The sequence below is a fragment of the Erpetoichthys calabaricus genome, chromosome 4 (assembly GCF_900747795.2).
Source record: "Erpetoichthys calabaricus chromosome 4, fErpCal1.3, whole genome shotgun sequence".
In the NCBI taxonomy this organism is placed as follows: Eukaryota; Metazoa; Chordata; class Cladistia; order Polypteriformes; family Polypteridae; genus Erpetoichthys; species Erpetoichthys calabaricus.
Window position 1 is genome coordinate 161,654,178 of NC_041397.2, and position 11,911 is coordinate 161,666,088.

Below are 11,911 nucleotides of genomic sequence, written 5' to 3' on the forward strand. Positions count from 1 at the left end.
TGAGATATATTATAAGGCATACCAGACTTCTCAAAGTAAATTGCACATATCTGAAAATATACGAGCCTCTATTTTGAGATGGTCCCCAGTTTATATAAAGTGCTTTGAGTAGGTTAGAAAAGCAAAATATAAATGCAAATAATAATAATTATTATTAATATATTTTTAAAATGAATTTCAGATATCAGTCAATTTGCTTTGGACTGGAAATAAATTCAATGTAATTCAGTTTAATGATATTCAGTGCATTTCCTCTTAAGAGCTCAATGAGCTATACAAGGTAACAAATATGGAAAAAATACAAATTAACTTGAAAATTGAAAAATAAAATAAATAAGTAAACAGAATAGTTAAAGTTAAACTTGATAAAGACAATATCCAGGTAATTATTGTGGCCCAGCATTTACGGTCCTAGGGTGAAAAGCACAAAGCTACCAATTCAGTCAAAATCACCTTACAGGTTGTGAGCAAATTGCTTACCTGATTGTACATAGCAATTAGGACTAAGTTCAATATGAAAGGTCTACCTGTCTATCCATCTGTCCATTTTTAAACAACACAATCTAGTTCACAGTTTTAGAGGCTGGAGTCTATCTCAGCATTACAGGGCACAGAGCAGGGAGCAGCCCAGGACAGGGCAGTAGTCTTTTGCAAGACACAGTCATACTCTGACTCACACTGCCCAAGTTAGAACTGCCAGTCTACCTAACATGCATGTATTTAGATCTGAGATGTGAATTACGAGACAGCATGGCATGAAAGTTGACATAAAATAAAGTTTTGCTCTGTTGAGTATATATTAAATTATCAGAAAGTGTAAACGATTGTTTTGGCTTTGTAAAAGTAAATATAAGGTAGTATTAGTATCTCACCTAGCAGCAGAGCCTCAAACAACCACGGGCTCACACATGTAAATATGATCATCCCATTTCCAATGGTAAGGACACCTGATATTCACCCATATAGCCTGGGTTTAACTCCTTTAATGTAAAATAGGTGTGACAACCTTATGGCTGTTCCTCTGTCCATCTTCTATCATCCTTGGTCAGTCAGTGTAACTAAAGTACTGGACTTTACACTACAAGGTGTGGAGGACAGCTGGCATCCTTATCCGCCTTGATAACAGAAGGACCAAGGTAACAGCATGCACAAGACATTATCTACACCAGATTGCTAGGTGGCAGCCACCCCTGGGTTGCTACATCACCATGGATTCCCTCAGGGCACTATGGGACATGGAGGTCTGTGACTCAGCCCTTTTAGTTTCCATGGGGACTGCGCATGGGGGGTGCAGGGATTGGCAAGCCCTACTTTGTCCTAGGTGTTACAAGCCATAGCTACAAGGGCCAGACTTGGGAGGAAGAGGAACGAAGCCTGCTAAAGTAAGGAGGAGGTGGAAAGAGCGGGAGAAAAAGAAAAAGAAGAAGCAGGAGTGTGCTGTGCTGTAGGAAATTATAACAGACAAGAGATTCACAAATAAAAAGCTTGTATGTTGGAGAGCTGGAGTGTCCCCAAGTGGCATAGTCAGCAGGATTCCTGGCTGCCTGCATAGCAAGGACCTGCATTGTTAAATTCTTGTTGGAAAACCCAGCACAACAGCACCCACAGACTCTGTGCAGAGGGCAGTAATCACTGGAGGACGAGATTCAGAAGGAGGTAGGTGCTGGGCCCAGGGACGATATCTCTTGGGAGAGCTACATGTATGTTGCATATGCCTACCTCCTTGATGGAGAATGTCCAGATGCTCGTCTATGGCCGAAACTTGCGTCGGTATGGGATGAACTCTTGCGATGCGAACAAGGAGGACCTGACCCTTCTGCTCATGGAAGAATCTCCGGAAATCTGCCTGGAGACTCGCCCAATGAATGGGATCCTGCAAAGGGGGGAGGGGGCAGTGACTGTCCAAACCACCTTCCCTGAAGCATGTGAGGGCTTGAGAAATATGTGCTGGGTTCTCACCAGGAAAATTGTTGGAAGTGGGGGTGGTGGGCCAGTTGAAGGGCTTTCCTGAGCACATAGGTCACTCGACTGAGCCCATGCAGGAGAGGCAGAGGCTTAATGGCTCATGGCCAGCAGACAGGGATGAAAAAAACCCAAGTTTACCACCAGCCTAAACATTTAACTTAGTCTGGACTACATGGGAGCTGGAAAAGATGGTCCAGCCTGTATTGAATATTTTGCAAAGAATTGACTTACTGAAGAAGGCGATTGACGGCTTGGAGAGGATGGCTGAGGCACAGCTGAAGACAGTGCAGGAATGTCTGAAGAGACATGGTGTCAGACTCTCAATCCTGATACTTGTGGTAGTACAGGTGAGTGTTTCCTGTACCGTATTTGAAAAGGGAACCCAGAGTGAATTGTCTCTGGACATGATGTCTGAAGGATGGTGAGTAGCCAGGATTCCTACAGTGGAAAAGGGCAAGATGACTGACAGCCCAGTGGTGGAGGACAAAGTGTAAAGGCTGGATGAGATGGAGCGGCTTGTTGATGTTGGCATCTGTGCTATCCAGACCCCCCCACCAATCCAACTGCGGTTGCTAGAAAGTTGAAGGGGGTACAGACAGAGCAGATGTCTCTCTTTATCACATAGAGTGGCCCAGACCGTTGTCGTATCATAGAGTAGAAAGGAGATCCATGAAAGAAAGACCCGGTCTCCTAACATGGTGGCACATGAGCACATGCGCTCATGTATGTTGAAGGACCCTCCTCCAACGAGAAGGGGGGGGGGCCTGGGTGCCACCCGGGGGGGGGGGGGGGGGGGGGGTGCAGGGATTGGAGCACACTATGTCTGTGGACACCAGAAGTACTCCCAGGTGTTAGATAAAAGGAACCCACTGCCACAGCTCCAGGATCCAGATTCAGGAGGAAGAGGGATGAAGCTTGCTGGAGGAAGGAGGTGGCGAAAAGAGAGAGAGAAAAAGGCAAGGAAGAAACAAGTGTTTTGTGTTTTGAATGTGAAGCTGTGGAAAATTCTTAAAGACAAGAGTTTCCCAAATAAAAGGCCTGTTTGTTGCTGGACTTGTGTCTGTCTGCGTCTGGTATTGGGGAGCTGGAGCACCCCCTACAGGCCACAAAGTCTATCAATTAAATTCCTGGCCTTGCATCCCTATATGACCCCGAATAAGCCACTTAGCCCACTTCTGCATAAATTTAAAAAATGTATATGCACAAATGGTCATATTTACTGATATTTTAGGTGTTTCAACAAATATACAATAATAATGATTCTTTTCTCTTCACTTTCTATATGGAATTCTCTACTGTATGCCTATGTGGGCTTTCTTTAGATGTTCTGGATTTCTTGCATTTCCCAAAGATCCATCCAACTTCCATTTCAATACAGAGTTGCTGCACTTGCAATGACTTTGAAAACAATATAACTTTGACAGGGAGTAAACTATCCACTATTTTACGTGTACTACAACAACAACAACAACAACATTTATTTATATAGCACATTTTCATACAAATGATGTAGCTCAAAGTGCTTTACATAATGAAGAAAGAGAAAAAAGACAAAATAAATAAGAAAATAGAATAGGGAACACTAATGAACATAGAGTAAAAGTAAGGTCTGATGGCCAGGGAGGACAGAAAAAACAAAAAAAACTCCAGACGGCTGAAGAAAAAAATAAAATCTGTATACTGTAGAATATTACTTGTTATGGGTGGTTTATTTTAGATATACTGGAAAAATATACACATAATGATACTATTCATACTAAATAAGGTAAATAAAATGCATATCTGTTTCCTCAGAATAACACGTTTATTGTCATTACTGACTACGATATCTCTCTCTATCTTCCCAGCATTCCAAAAAAAAAAAATTCAGAAGCAATAGATTGATGTATTGCTTTCCATTAAGGACATTATAACATTTGTCCACCTTCATACACACTCATCCAAATGTGAGAACAAAAGCATAAAAAACAAATTACAAACAAATACATCAGAGGCCTGGCTGTCTAGTGTGTTAGCACAGCTAAACAGTGAAGTCACACTTTCTTTCCCAAGAAATGACCTACCAATTGTCTATGTGTTGTGGAAGATGACCCGGACACAGACAGGCAGACACGTTCAAGTCACCCAACACACGTTTATTAGCCATACTATTATTCACAGTGCACCACAACCCCCAAAAGTCCCCAAAGTCCAGGCCAACTCAAATGCCTCACTCTCTTCAGACTGCCTCCTTGCCTCTCCTCCCAGACCTTGTCCTTCTTCCACCTGACTCAAGTCGCTGAATGGAGGGAGGCGGCCCCTTTTATCCACACCCGGATGTGCTCCAGGTGTTCTCCGATGAGCTTCCGCCGGCACTCCCCAGTGTGGTGGAAGTACCAGCTCTGCACCCAGAAGCACTCCGGGTGTTCCTGATCCTCTTCCCCCCAGCACTTCCGGGTGTGGCAGAAGTGCTGAGGTCCAGGGCTCCCAAGGCATTGGGGCACCCCCTGGCGGTGACCACGGGCCCCTACAGGGTTGAGCTTCCAAGCTCTGTACCCGTGGTCCTCATGGCCATCAGGGCGGTCGGCCCCATGTGGTCTGAGGGAGGCGTAAGCCCTCCTCCGGTCCTCTGGGGCGTCCCAGCCGGGTCGCCCTCCCAGCCACCTGTGACAGTGTAATTTTCAAAATATTCCCACATTTTATTCATTTAAATGTTTTGTCTTGTTTACTCTCCCTGTCATTCTGCTCACCTCCTAAACCAATGACTCGGGGCAAATGTTATCCAATTATATTAATTCCCCTCTGTATCTCCAACCTACATTGCACTATTGAGCAGTTTTTCTTTTAGAGATCTAGATACTCCATGTATATGTACTGGGTGCTCCCAAACAACAATTAGAGAAACTAATATGACAGAAAGACAGAGGGATGGCTTGAAAACTAGGGGACAAATAACTTTCCTTAGAGAGCAAGTGTGGCCAAAGATAGTCAGTAAGAGTTGACAAGAACACCTGAACTCCAGGTGGCAACAACAACATTTATTTATATAACACATTTTCATACAAACAATGTGGCTCAGATTGCTTTACAAAATGTCAAAGACAAAGTTACATGGAAAAAAAAAACAATTAACATTAGGCAATAATATTAAAAAATGAGTAACAAAAGAAAAAGGTAAGGTCAGATGGCTGGGAGGATAGAAATAACAAAAAAAAACTCCAGTTTGGCTGGAGGAAAAAAAAATATGCATGGGTTCCAAGGCCAAAAGACCACCTAGACCACACTGGGCATTGAACCTAACATAAATGTTTGTAAAACAGTCCTGTTTGTTTTCAGGCTTCATATGATAGGATTTGATTGAAGTTGGTCTTGTAGATGGCTGAGGCGTGCCTTTATTCCATCATCATGGGGGCTGCATGGTGCCTAGACCAGGTGGTGGTGGCACAGATTTCTACAAGAGAAGAGCTGGAAAAGACAGCAGAGAATAGTAGAGATTAGAAAAGATTGTGGATCCCTGAAGAATATGATAAGTCTATGCCCATATACTGTAGTTTATTAGGAATATAACTAAAAAGTAGCTAAGAAAAAGCCAAATTAAAATAATAAGTTTTTAGCAGTTTTTTAAATGATTCACAGTATTAGCCTGGTGAATTTCTATTGGTAAAGTACTCCAGCAAAAGGCCAAATCACCACTTCTTTTAAGTTTGGCTCTTGTAATTATAAGTAGACTTCCATTTCAAGATCTAAGGTTATGACTTGGAGTGTAGGGTGACAGGATTCCAAAATATATGACAAAGCAAGATTATTTAAAGCTTTAAAAACCATTAGTAAAGTCAATTCTAAATGACACAAGTAACTAATGTAACAATGCAAAAACTTGTGAGATGTGCTCAAATTTTGTTTTTCTTGTTTTGTTTCCTGAGTATGGCGTTAATCTGCATCCAGCCCTGCATGTAGGCCCTCCAACCTGCTGGGAAAAACTTGGGGGTTGGTGGAAGAATTGGCACACCAGCCACCATAAAAAACCTTACACTGGTTCCACTCCATCTGAACTAGTGTGGTGCTGAGGTATCACCTGTTGCATGGCTGCATTTGGGTCCTAATCTGGGTCCTGAGTTGGTTTGTCGTGTGGTGGGTGCGGCAATGCGCTGTATCAGCACGTGCTCCTAACCTCTCTCTAGGTAGTCCTGTTAGGAGTGCATAACAGTAACCTAATCAACTAAAAACAATAGCGTGAATTAATTTTTTGGCGTCTTGTAAAGTTCTAATAGGCCTAACTGTTTCTATATTCCTTAAGTGAAAAAATGCAGCCCCAGTTAACCTGGTTAATATGTGATTTAAAGTTTAGGTCAGAGTCAATGATTACCTCTAAATTCTTTACCTCTGCCTTGACTTTTAAACTTAAGGGATAGTTTATCTCTAATACCCTCGCTATTTCCATCTGAGCCAATAACTAAGATTTCTGTTTTATCCTTATTTGGTTTGAGAAAGTTTCTACTCATCCAATTGGAAATACTCCTAAGACATTGGATCCGAGAGCCAAGAGTATCGAGTTCATTAGGTGTTATCGATAAATAAAGTTGTGTGTCTTCTGCATAGCTGTGGTAGCTCACCTTGAGTTTTGAAATAATCTGGCCTGATAGAAGTATGTAGACTGAAAAAGCAGTGGGCCCAGGAGGTACAGGAAGAGTTCTTATTTTTAAAAGCATAGTCTAAGTTGCTAAATCCATTCTTAACATTATCAATTGATGTTGATTGACCTAAATACAGTAGTTCCTAATGCACAAAAGTAGTGATTGTCAGACCACGTTTGAAAAAACTCAGATCCATCAATTTTCCACTGCTGATCTGAAGATGGATCACGGGAGCAACAGTCTTAGCAGGGAGGCCCATACGACTTTTTTCCCAGCCACACTTGCCAACTCAAACTGTGGGATCCCAAGGCATTCCCAGGCCATTTGGGAGATATAGTCTTCCTAACAAGCTCTGGGTCTTTCCCAGAGTCTCCTTCCAGCTGGTCGTGCCCATAAAACCTCCACAGGGAGGCATCCATATCAGATGCCCGAACCACCTCAATTGACTTCTCTCAATGTGCAGGGTCAGTGGCTCTACTCAGAGTATCTTCAGGATGTCTGTACTTCTCACCCTATGTCTAAGTAGAACCCAGCCACTGTGTGAAGAAAGCTAATTTCAGTCGCTTGTACTTGAGATCTCATACTTTTAGTCATTACCCAAAGCTCATGACCATAGCTGAGGTTAGGACATAGAACAACTGGTAAATCGAGAGTTTTGCCTTCTGACTCAGCTCCTTCTTCCCCAATACAGACTGGTATAGTGACTGCATAACTGCACTCACCGTCCCAATCCATCTGTCAATCTCACCATCCCTTTTCCCCTCACTTGTAAACAAGACCCCGAGGTATTTAAACTCCTCCATTTGAAGCAGTAACTTACTTCCCAATTGATGAGGACCATGACCTCAGATTTGGAGGTGCTGGTCCTCATGCCTGCTGCATCTCACTCAGTTGAAAACCGTTTCATCAGTATCAGATCATATGCAAAAAACAGTGACACAATTCTATGGTCACTGAACTGGACCCCCTCCCCTCCCCGACTATCCCTTGATATTCTGTCTATGAAAACCACAAACCCCGGAACCTCTCACAGCACCTCTCACAGTGTCCCTCAAGGAACGTGGTCATATGCCTTTTCTAAGTCCACAAAACACATCTAGACCAATTGGATGTACTCCCATGGCCCCTTCAAAATCATCACGAGGGTAAACAGCTAGTCCAGCATTCCATGTCCTGGATGAAATCCACATTGCTCCTCCTGGATCTGAGGATCCATGACTGAGTGGATTTTCCTTCAAGTACCCTGGCATAAGCTTTCCCAGGGAGGCTGAGAAATGTGATTCCCCCAATAGTTGGAGCACATCCTCCAGTCCCCCTTTTTAAAATTGGAGACCACCACCCCAGTCTACCACTTGAAAGGCGCATTTCCTGATGACCACACAACATTGAACAGGTGTGTCAGCCATGACAGTCCAACAATATCTAGCGGCTGCAACATTTCTGGGCATTGATCCCCCATCAGCTTCTGATTCTGCCTCCTCCACATAGGATGTGTCCATTGAGTTCAGAAGCTCCTCAAATTATTCTTTCCACTGCCCAACAACATCTTCAGTCCAGGTTAGCACTTCTCCATCCTTGCTGAGTACAGCATGGGTGGGTCTCTGCCTTCCCTTTGTGAGTCGCCAAAACCTCTTTGAGCCTGAACAATACTCAATTTCCATGATTTCTTCAAACTCCTCCTACACCCGTGTTTTTGCTTCCTCGACCACCAAGGCTGCAAACTTTTTGGCTTATCAGGACCTCTCTGCTGTTTCAGGAGTCTCCCGTACTAACCATATATAGAAGGCCTACTTTTTCAGTCTTTTGGAATCCCTTACCTCTAGTGTCCATCATTGTTTCCTTGTGTTGCCACCTCAAGCGGCACCCATGGCATTCATGTCACAGCTCTTTGCAGCTGCTTCTAAAATGGAGGCTTTGAACAAGGCCCATTTGGACTCAATGTACCTAGCCTCCCCCGAGATGTGGGAAAAGCTCTTTCAGAGGCTGGAGTTGAAAGTGTTCTGGACATGGGTCTCAACCAAACATTCCCAGGCCACCCTCACTACTCACTTGGGCGTTCCAGGTCAGTCCAGGCGTTTTCCCACACCATGGAACCCAACTCACCACCAGGTGGTAACCAGTTGACAGCTCTGCCACTCTCTTCACCTGAGTGTCCAGAACATATGGCCACAAATTTGATGATATGATTATGAAATCCATCATAGATCTTTGGCCTAAGGTGCTCTGGTACCAGGTGCACTTATGAGCCACTTTATGCTTGAACATGGTGTTTTTTATGGACAAACAACGCCTAGCACATAAGTCAAATAACAAAACAATGCTCAGGTTAAGATCAGGGAGGCCGTTCCTCCCAATCATGCCTCTCCAGGTGTCTCCATCATTATCCATGTGGGCAAAACTATGGAATCCCCAGATGAGACTCTTTCCAGGATCCCCTCCAGTGATTTCAAAAAGGCCTGGTACTTTAAAGCCTCAGATCTAAACACAAATAAGCTTAATAATTATACACCAATTATATGTTTACAATCTTATTCTTATGTGTTTTTAAAAATAGTAGCCTCACAGCTTTAGCTTCACCTTATTCATTACAAGTTACTTAAAAAATGTCAGTGTGGCTTTTACAGTGATCACAGTGTTGTTAACTATAATCTAATGTTTTGAAGTGAAAAAAAATATTACAGCTGGTAAGTTCTTAGATTTAAGTATAGGTTTCACACTGTTGTTTGGACTCTCGGAGACTTCCATGGCTTAGTTCATACCTATCAAAGCAATTTCATCATGAACAGAAATGTGATGATATAACTCCATCATTACGGTTATGTTTTCAGGTTGGTCCTGCTTTGGTGTTTGTTTTTTGCTCTTGTTGTTTTTTGATAACTGTTCGAGGTACATTAATAAACATAATTTCAGCATCTCGGGACTATAGATATTTCTTACAGCCAATTGCCTCAGTGCAGTGACATTAACCTTCTGTTATGTTGTTCTACTTTTGCTTCCAATATTTTATTAAATTTTGTGGTATCTTCCCATTTTCTTTTATCTTTCATATGTTTGTGGATTTGTCTTTATTATTTGATATTCTTAGCATAGATTTTTTTTTTTAATTTTCTAGTATTTCTGATCTTTCAAATTTCAGTATTCAGTCTTGTAGCCATTTTGATTTTTAAATATACCAGTAACGGTGCACTGCATGATAACGTGCAGTGAATGCACTTGACTTGAGCATTCATAGTTTTCATACTCTTTCTCTGTACATTTAGCATTCATTTGCTCAGAGGTTGATGCGCTTGCTGCTTATTGAGCAGCTCTTCTTTTCTCCACCCTAGCGGCCCGCTTCTTCTCTTCTTTCGTCGGCATCTTTTTGTGTTAAAACTGGTTACATCAGTGTTTGTGTTGCAATTACTTAGTACGTTTTCCTTAATTTTTCACTGAAGCTGGCACTTAAGTCTACAATCTGCCTCAAGAATGATTTAAGATATGAAGAGGTAGGGGAAGGGACGGTGAAGGTGGTAGGGAATGAGAATGGCGCCTGTACGCATGCGCTGCATGGCTGCTGCCGAGAGTTGATTCTATAATAAAATAAAATAAAAATATAAAGACCTTGGAGGTCAATCATCATCCCGAAAGCAGATAGTAGATGCCATGTAGTATATGTGTACCAAATTTCAGGTCAATAGGTGAAACGGTTTGCGAGCTACAGGTGATTTAAAATCCTGGACAGACAAACGAACAGCCACTGTAGCGTATTATATATAAAGATTTCACTTGATTTTTGCATTTCTAAGTGTGTCTCTCCTTTCCTTTATTGTTGTATATATAATTTTTGAAAATGTAGATTTTTCTTTTGTTTTTTTATTCTTGTTTTGAATTAATTAGGAAATTTAGTATTTTATTATTTGATTTTTTAAAATTAGTATGGGTCAGTATGGGTGCCTGTCTCTTTTCCAGATGCCTCTTACAAGACAACAAACTGCTCTGAGCCATCAGGGTAGAGCCCTTTCCAAGAGAAACCTTGCCAGCTGGGCACCGTTTTGCAGTATGTAGTAATATGAACCCTGTCTGTACTATACTTGTTAATATGGTGTGACTTATAAAAAAAAAGTCATAGTGGAGCTACATCTCCCATAATGCAAATGTTTATAACCTAAAAATCAAAAGTAATACAATACCTTTTTTTTTTTGTTTTGGTCTCTCCTTTCCTTTATTCTTGCATGTATCATTTTTGAAAAAGTAGATTTTTTCGCTTTTTATTCTTGTTTTTGAATTAAGGGGGAGATTTAGTATTTTCTTATTTAATTTTTTTAAATTAGTATTTTGTTTTTTTATTAATTTTTTTAGGACAGAAGAAAAGCAATTGGCATCAAAGTGCGCTTTAGAAATCAACTATAATTACATTATAAACGATGAGCAAACTAAAGAAACATGACACATAGAATTTAAAAGCACTACTAGATAATGTAAGAAAATGTCAAATTACTCTGGAGAGACCAGTCAGTACTTAAAAGAGGATGAAAAAGCTGAATTAAAATGAGACTGTCAGATAGCACTGAGACGTGTCTTCTGTTCTTGATAGGACCTAGCAAGAGATGTTTTGTCATTTTTAGTACTGCTGAAAAATAAAATTCTGTGAGGAATATGCTACCAAAATACGTTTCTGCTGGGTCATAAATACTGCAGATATTCTATGACTACAAAAGATGTGTGGCTTTTATTTTTCAGTGCAGTAAACATACTGTATAATACATACAGTCCAACTTACAAAGTAGTCTCAATGTGTTCACAATCAGGCACTCACTGCTCAACATGACAATATGATTAACAAGGATTTTCTAGTTTATTTGTGTGATATTACAGTAAAGTTTGTATAAATTATATATTATACCATGTGAAATATAGAAAATAATTAATAAATAATAATTAATTGACCTGATAAGTACAATTCAATGCCTTCTGTTATTAATATCACAATACACATTAATGAAAATAATATACAAAACAATAAAATATCCATTTGTCTCGAGGTGCCCACTCAATAATAAATCCATGCAGCAGAAGTTTTAAATAAGTTCATATTACATGTCCATTCAATTAAATAAATAAATAAATAAATAACCTACAAATGTTTTCCCCAATATTTTAATTTCAAATGGCCTATTCATGTTTCTGAAATAATTTACTAACAGCGTCATCCTCTTACACCAATATTATATAAATAATTATAATAAATAAAATAATTTGCTACATCAGCGCGGTCGTGAAGGGTGACGTCATTTCGAAGGGGTGTGTCAAACGTCCCTCACGCAATTTGAAATTAGCCATTGGTGGAGCAGGTT